The sequence below is a fragment of the Euleptes europaea genome, chromosome 19 (assembly GCF_029931775.1).
Source record: "Euleptes europaea isolate rEulEur1 chromosome 19, rEulEur1.hap1, whole genome shotgun sequence".
Taxonomy (NCBI): domain Eukaryota; kingdom Metazoa; phylum Chordata; class Lepidosauria; order Squamata; family Sphaerodactylidae; genus Euleptes; species Euleptes europaea.
In genome coordinates, this window is record NC_079330.1 from 17,283,460 (window position 1) to 17,289,779 (window position 6,320).

A 6,320-nucleotide genomic window follows, 5' to 3' on the forward strand; every position below is an offset into this window, starting at 1 on the left:
TGACCTCGGAAGGATGGAAGGCGGAGTCGGCTACCTGAAACCAACTTCCGTCAGGATTGAACTCAGGTTGTGAGCAGTGCTCGGACTGCAGTACTGCAGCTTTACCACTCTGCGCCACAGGGCTTCTTATCTTACATCCCATCAAAGAATCTGGGTCCTACCATGATGGGGGGGAAAGCCCACTTTTTTCCCAAGAAAGACATCAATATATTTACAAGTATTGTGATATTACTACTAAAATGACAAATGGTCACGGTAACCTGGGGCAGGTAGTATTGGCAGGAGATGGCCCGCCACACTTGCAGGGGAACATGGGGATGGAAGGAAAGCGGAATATTAGTTGAAGATTCAAAGCAGTTTGTTTTATTGGCCAATACACAAAACGCCTGGTGGAAATTGCCCTAAGCGCGGGACAATTCACACACACATCAAAGGGTTGCAAGCATGAATATAGACTTCGATAATGGGTGATTACATAGGTGTAATGCACACGTAAGACCCAGCTGCCCAATACTTGGGACACCCTAAATTAGAATACCCTATCCCAAGTTGAAGGCGGTTACAGAGAAAGTTATGATCTAATGCTCTCTAATGAGTAGAGAAGACCCACCAGTGTCAGGTACTTCTGTGTTGATCCTAAGTTTCTGCAGTTCTTATCTTGGCCTCTGCCAGCTCCCAAAGCTAACTAAGGGAGTTTTCCTATCTCCCCTTATATGTGGGGAGCCAGCTTATGAGAGCATACTGGGGCCTTCTATGGATTCTCTAATTAGTTTCTAACTAGCAAAGCTGGGCCTCTTATTCTCAAGGCCTTTAACATATATGTGCTTGGTGTAACTTTAATCATAGATGCCAACTCTTATACACTGAGTATGGCATATTCATAAGTGCAGATTATACTTTATTGATTACAAAGAATATATTTCAATCAAAGAATACATTTCTAATACATTTCCCATAGCAAATAATGATTTCAGGCATTACACAATCAGCATGTGAGGAGGTATTACTTGTCGTCATTGATGTCACTAACGCTAGCCAATAGGTGCGCATGACAGCTGCTTGTGGGATTGTCATTTGAAAAAGACCATTTTGTTTCTTTCTAAATGTCTGTGTCAGAGAGAACCAAGCTTAGGTAGAACAAAGCCACCTCAAGGTAAAGATCATCCGGACACAAGCATTCAGTGAGCTCAGAATTGGTGTATCCCCGGCACAGGCGCCACTGAAACAAGTGGGAACTGGTTATCTGATTCGTTGTCAGTCCTTGATGATGGCTACATGAAACCTCCATGTACAGTGGTCCTCTACCTTGGAACACCAGATGCTGTGGAAAAACCACCACAGGAAGACCTTTGCCTTTGTACCCTGCCGGTCAGTTTCACTGAAGCTTCTGGCTGGTCACCATTAGGAAGAAAACTTAAGAGCATTTTGTTTCCTGCTCTTCATAAGAGAAGCCTTGCAGCTGCTTCCGATGGCGCCTGCCGTTGACCGAGAGCTAGAACTGCCACAATCCAGGAAGCGGTACTTCGTTTTGCTGCTTATAAATCCCTGCAAGTGCAAGCACACAGCCAGGAAATGTCAAGGCGGAAACGCTCCACCCCGCCATGCTTATTGCTGCAAACAGATTCAGATTCAAATCATTGCAATATATAGCCTTTTCACGTCTGCAGAGGTTACATTTCTGAAGCGTGGTTGTGTTGGCCTCTGTTTATGAGTGCTTAAAATCCTGTTGTAATCCCCCTCTTTGCTAGCCTTCCAGCAAAGGAAGGCATCGAAATCGAAATAATAAAGGATGGAGAACCAGTGAAAAAGCCGTTGCCTCTCCCACCCCAATATCCTGCTGCATAATCTCAAAGCCACATCTTTGTGATATAGACCCTTAGATCTAGGGTTGCCAACCTCCAAGTACTAGCTGGAGATCTTTTGCTGTTACAACTGATCTCCAGCCGATATATATCAGTTCACTAGGAGAAAATGGCCAGCTCTGGGTTGGGAAATACTGGGAGATTTTGGGGGTGGAGCCTGAGGAGGGGGGTTTGGGGAGGGGAGGGACTTCAATGCCATAGAGTCCAATTGCCAAAGCGACCACTTTCTTCAGGTGAACTGATCCCTATCGGCTGGAGATCAGTTGTAATAGCAGGAGATCTCCAGCTAGTACTTGGAGGTTGGCAACCCTAGACATAAATGTCATTTGGTCAGGCGGGGGCAGGTGGCTGGCGATCCCACAGATCCAGACTGGGGATAGGGTTGCCAGCTCCGGGTTGGGAAATACCTGGAGATTTTGGGGGCAGAGCCTGAGGAGGGCGGGGTTTGGAGAGGGGAGGGACTTCAATGCCATAGAGTCCAGTTGCCAAAGCTGCCGTTTTCTCCAGGGGAACTGATCTCTATCGGCTGGAGATTAGTTGGAATAGCAGGAGATCTCCAGCCACCGCTTGGAGGTTGGCAACCCTACATAAAAGGAAATGCTTGGATCACTCATATACAACATAAGAACATAAGAAAGGCCCTGCTGGATCAGACCAAGGCCCATCAAGTCCAGCAGTCTGTTCACACAGTGGCCAACCAGGGGCCTCTAGGAAGCCCCCAAACAAGACAACTGCAGCAGCACCATCCTGCCTGTGTTCCAAAGCACCTAATATAATAGGCATGCTCCTCTGATCCTGGAGAGAATAGGTATGCAGCATGACTAGGATCCATTCTAACTAATAGCCATGAATAACCCTTTCCTCCATGAATATGTCCACTCCTCTCTTAAAGCCCTCCAAGTTGGCAGCCATCAGCACATCCTGGGGCAGGGAGTTCCACAATTTAACTATGCCTTGTGTGAAAAAACACTTCCTTTTATCTGTTTTGAATCTCTCACCCTCCAGCTTCAGCAGATGACCCCACGTTCTAGTATTATGGGAGAGGGAGAAAACAAGAACAACAAGAGGCAGGCCTCTTAATTAAGTAGAGAACACATTCTGACTCTGAAAGAGAAGCATGCCTTTACTCCCATCTTCCTTCAAAGAGCTCAGTATGCAGTTTTTTCTTTTCTATCTTTATTTTAGCCTAGCAAAAACTCTTGCCAGGTCCTTCTTTGCCACTGGCAGGAGGTTTTTGGGGTGGAGCCTGAGGAGAGGGGATTTGGGGAGGGGAGGGACTTCAATGCTATAGAGTCCAATTGCCAAAGTGGCCAGTTTCTCCAGGTGAACTGATCTCTATCGGCCAACCAGGTGCCTCTAGGAAGCCCAGAAACCAGACGACTGCAGCAGCATTATCCTGCCTGTGTTCCACAGCACCTAACAGAATAGGCATGCTCCTCTGATTCTAAAGAGCATGCCATAGACCCTTTTTCTGTGTAGCAAAAGCATACGGCAGTGTGACTTTGCCACCCCAAAATTGAAAAAAATGATACCATCTTTCATTCTAAAGGGTGCCTTGCTAGTCTGCTTCTGCGTAGGTTTCTTTCCCCAGATGGAGAACAGCCGGCGCTCTCCTTTCAAGGGAGCTTCCCGCACACCTTTGTGCTCATTGTGAGCACAGCCTGCCTGGGGCTTTCTGCTTGGAACCAGATCAAAGGAAAAGCTGCTTTTATTTGGCTCAAGAAAGAACTGTGTGGTGGCTGTGGGCAGAGCACCTTTGTGGATGCGCTCTTCACAGCTGCTAAGGGGTGGAGCTCATCTCCACATTCCTAAGCTTTTTAGCTTTAATGAGCTCCCCCCCCCTTTTCCCAGGTAAGCCAGGATTAGGGTTGCCAGCTCTGGGTTGGGAAATTCCTAGAGCTTTCTGGGTAGAACCTGGGGAGTGGGGGAGGGTTTGGGGAGGGGAGAGACCTCAGTGGGGTATAATGCCATATTGCCCACGCTCCAAAGCAACCCTTTCCTCCAGGGGAACTGATCTTGGTCATCTCAAGATCAATTGGAATAGTGGGAGATCTTCAGGTATCACCTGGAGGTTGGCAACCCTAGCCATGGCGTAACTTTACATAACGGTGGAAGCAAAGGGGGAGGGGCTGGGGCAAGTGACCGCAGTAAGCAGCGCAGGGATGGGACATGTGGGCGCCCTTCCCCTGACCCTCCCCCCGTTAACGCCCCATGTGCAGCTGATTCCTGCCCCCATGCTGAATCAATCTTAGAACACCGAAATGATTTAAAGCAGTAAGACATGTCATCTATGTACACATCATTTTAAATTTAGAAATAATTTTGCATGTGTCTGAGATACAATCAGATGGTATTTTCGTTAATTACTTAAGTCACTATCAAGTCACATACATGAGGCTGAGAAATCAAGAAGGACTCGGGGAAACGCTAGCATGCAGCGTGGTGTAGTGGTTAACAGCAGTGGTTTGGAGTGGTGGACTCTGATCTGGAGAACCGGGTTTGATTCCCCACTCCTCCACATGAGCGCCGGAGGCTAATCTGGTGAACTGGATTTGTTTTTCCACTCCTACACATGAAGCCAGCTGGGTGACCTTGGGCTGGTCACACTCTCTCAGCCCCACCTACCTCACAGGGTGTCTGTTGTGGGGAGGGGAAGGCGATTGTAAGCCGGTTTGAGTCTCCCTTAAGTGGTAGAGAAAAGTCGGCATATAAAAACCAACTCTTCTTCTTCATCTTATTCTGTGGCTAGCAAACACTCAAACCTTTGCCAGTTCACTCGCATTGGATCCTTAAATGGGACACAAGCAACTCTGTTTGAAAAGGTAAATACAATCCGTTAGCAGCCGGGAGCCCAACTGAAATGACACAAACAATCCACTAGCGACTGGCAGCTAAAACGGATTACGAAGGCGGTTTGAAAGGGGCCTCAGTCTAATGAGAATTTCTCAGGTTCATTCCAGCGTTGCAAATGCACCCTTTGCAACATTTTTCAGCTGCTTCATTTCATCGGCATCTTTGCCTGTGTGTTACTGATGCGCACACGCAAAGCTGCCAAAAATAATAAGGCAGGCGAGGTAATTGCATGTACTCATTGCATAAGGCTGTTTTTTTGTGAGGGGCTTTGAGGCACACGTTGTGCATGGCTGAAGCACCACAAAGAATCTTGATGCTTGAAGACTGCTTTTTTGTAATGTGTTATCATCAGAAATATAAAGGAGGGAACAGACGTGGAAGGACTGAAAGCTGTAGCAAACTGCTGGAGCGCTCTTTGTAAATGTCCAAGAATATTCAAGAAAAAACCAACAGAGCAACAGAGAATCCACTTTGGAAACATGGCCAGCTAATTTGGAACTCCAGAAGCCAGGAAACATTTGGCAGCATCCCATATTTTGACAGATCAGATAATAAATAGAAAGTGGATTTTCTGTTTCTGTGAATGTTTCCTACATTCGGGAACAATCTACTATGCCTCTCTCTGAAACACGCCCCTGAAATCCAGGATTATGCTACACGACCAGCTCAGTAGCTCTTAGTAGCACCAGGGGAACAATAGACTACAATCCCAATATCAGTGCATGGCCTGTCTTCCATCGGTGCCCTCAGTTTTTAATTCCTAAAATAACAGGTTACATGAACAAATGAAGCTGCCTTCTACTGGATCAGACCCTTGGTCCATCAAGGTCAGTATTGTTTATTCAGACTGGTAGCGGCTCTCCAGGGTCTCAGGTAGAGGTCTTTCCCATCACCTACTACCTGATCCTAATGTGGTGTTGGAGGAGAGTGTTACGGATACCACGGACTGCCAAAAAAACAAATCAGTGAGTTATAGATCAAATCAAGCCTGAACTGACCCTAGAAGCTAAAATGACTAAACTGAGGCTATCGTATTTTGGTCACATTATGAGAAGGAAAGAGTCAATAGAAAAGACAGTCATGCTACAAAAAGTTGAGGGCAGCAGGAAAAGCGGAAGACCCAACAAGAGATGGATGGACTCCATAAAGGAAGCCACAGCCCTCAATTTGCAAGACCCGAGCAAAGCTGTCAAAGATAGGACATTTTGGAGAACACTGATTCATAGGGTCGTCATGAGTCGGAAGCGACTTGACAGCACTTAACACACACACACACACACACACTACCTGATCCTTTTAGCTGGTGGCACCAGGGATTGAACCTGGGACCTTCTGCATGCCGAGCAGAGGCTCTAACACTGAGCTGCAGCCCCTCCCCAGATTCTTGGGGTCAACCTCAACAGGAAAAAAATGTCTTGTTTCACCCACTCTCAGGTGTATACAGGCTCACTGTGTTCGTACTGTGCTGAAGAAAAGTCACACTGTGCATATAAACAGGCGCATCGGATATTCCTAGAGTTGAGCCTCAGAAAGCACATTCTGTGGTTCAGCCCTCCAGAGTTCAGTCTCAAAGTAAGATCAGGGTGCAAAGCCAGAGTCAAACAG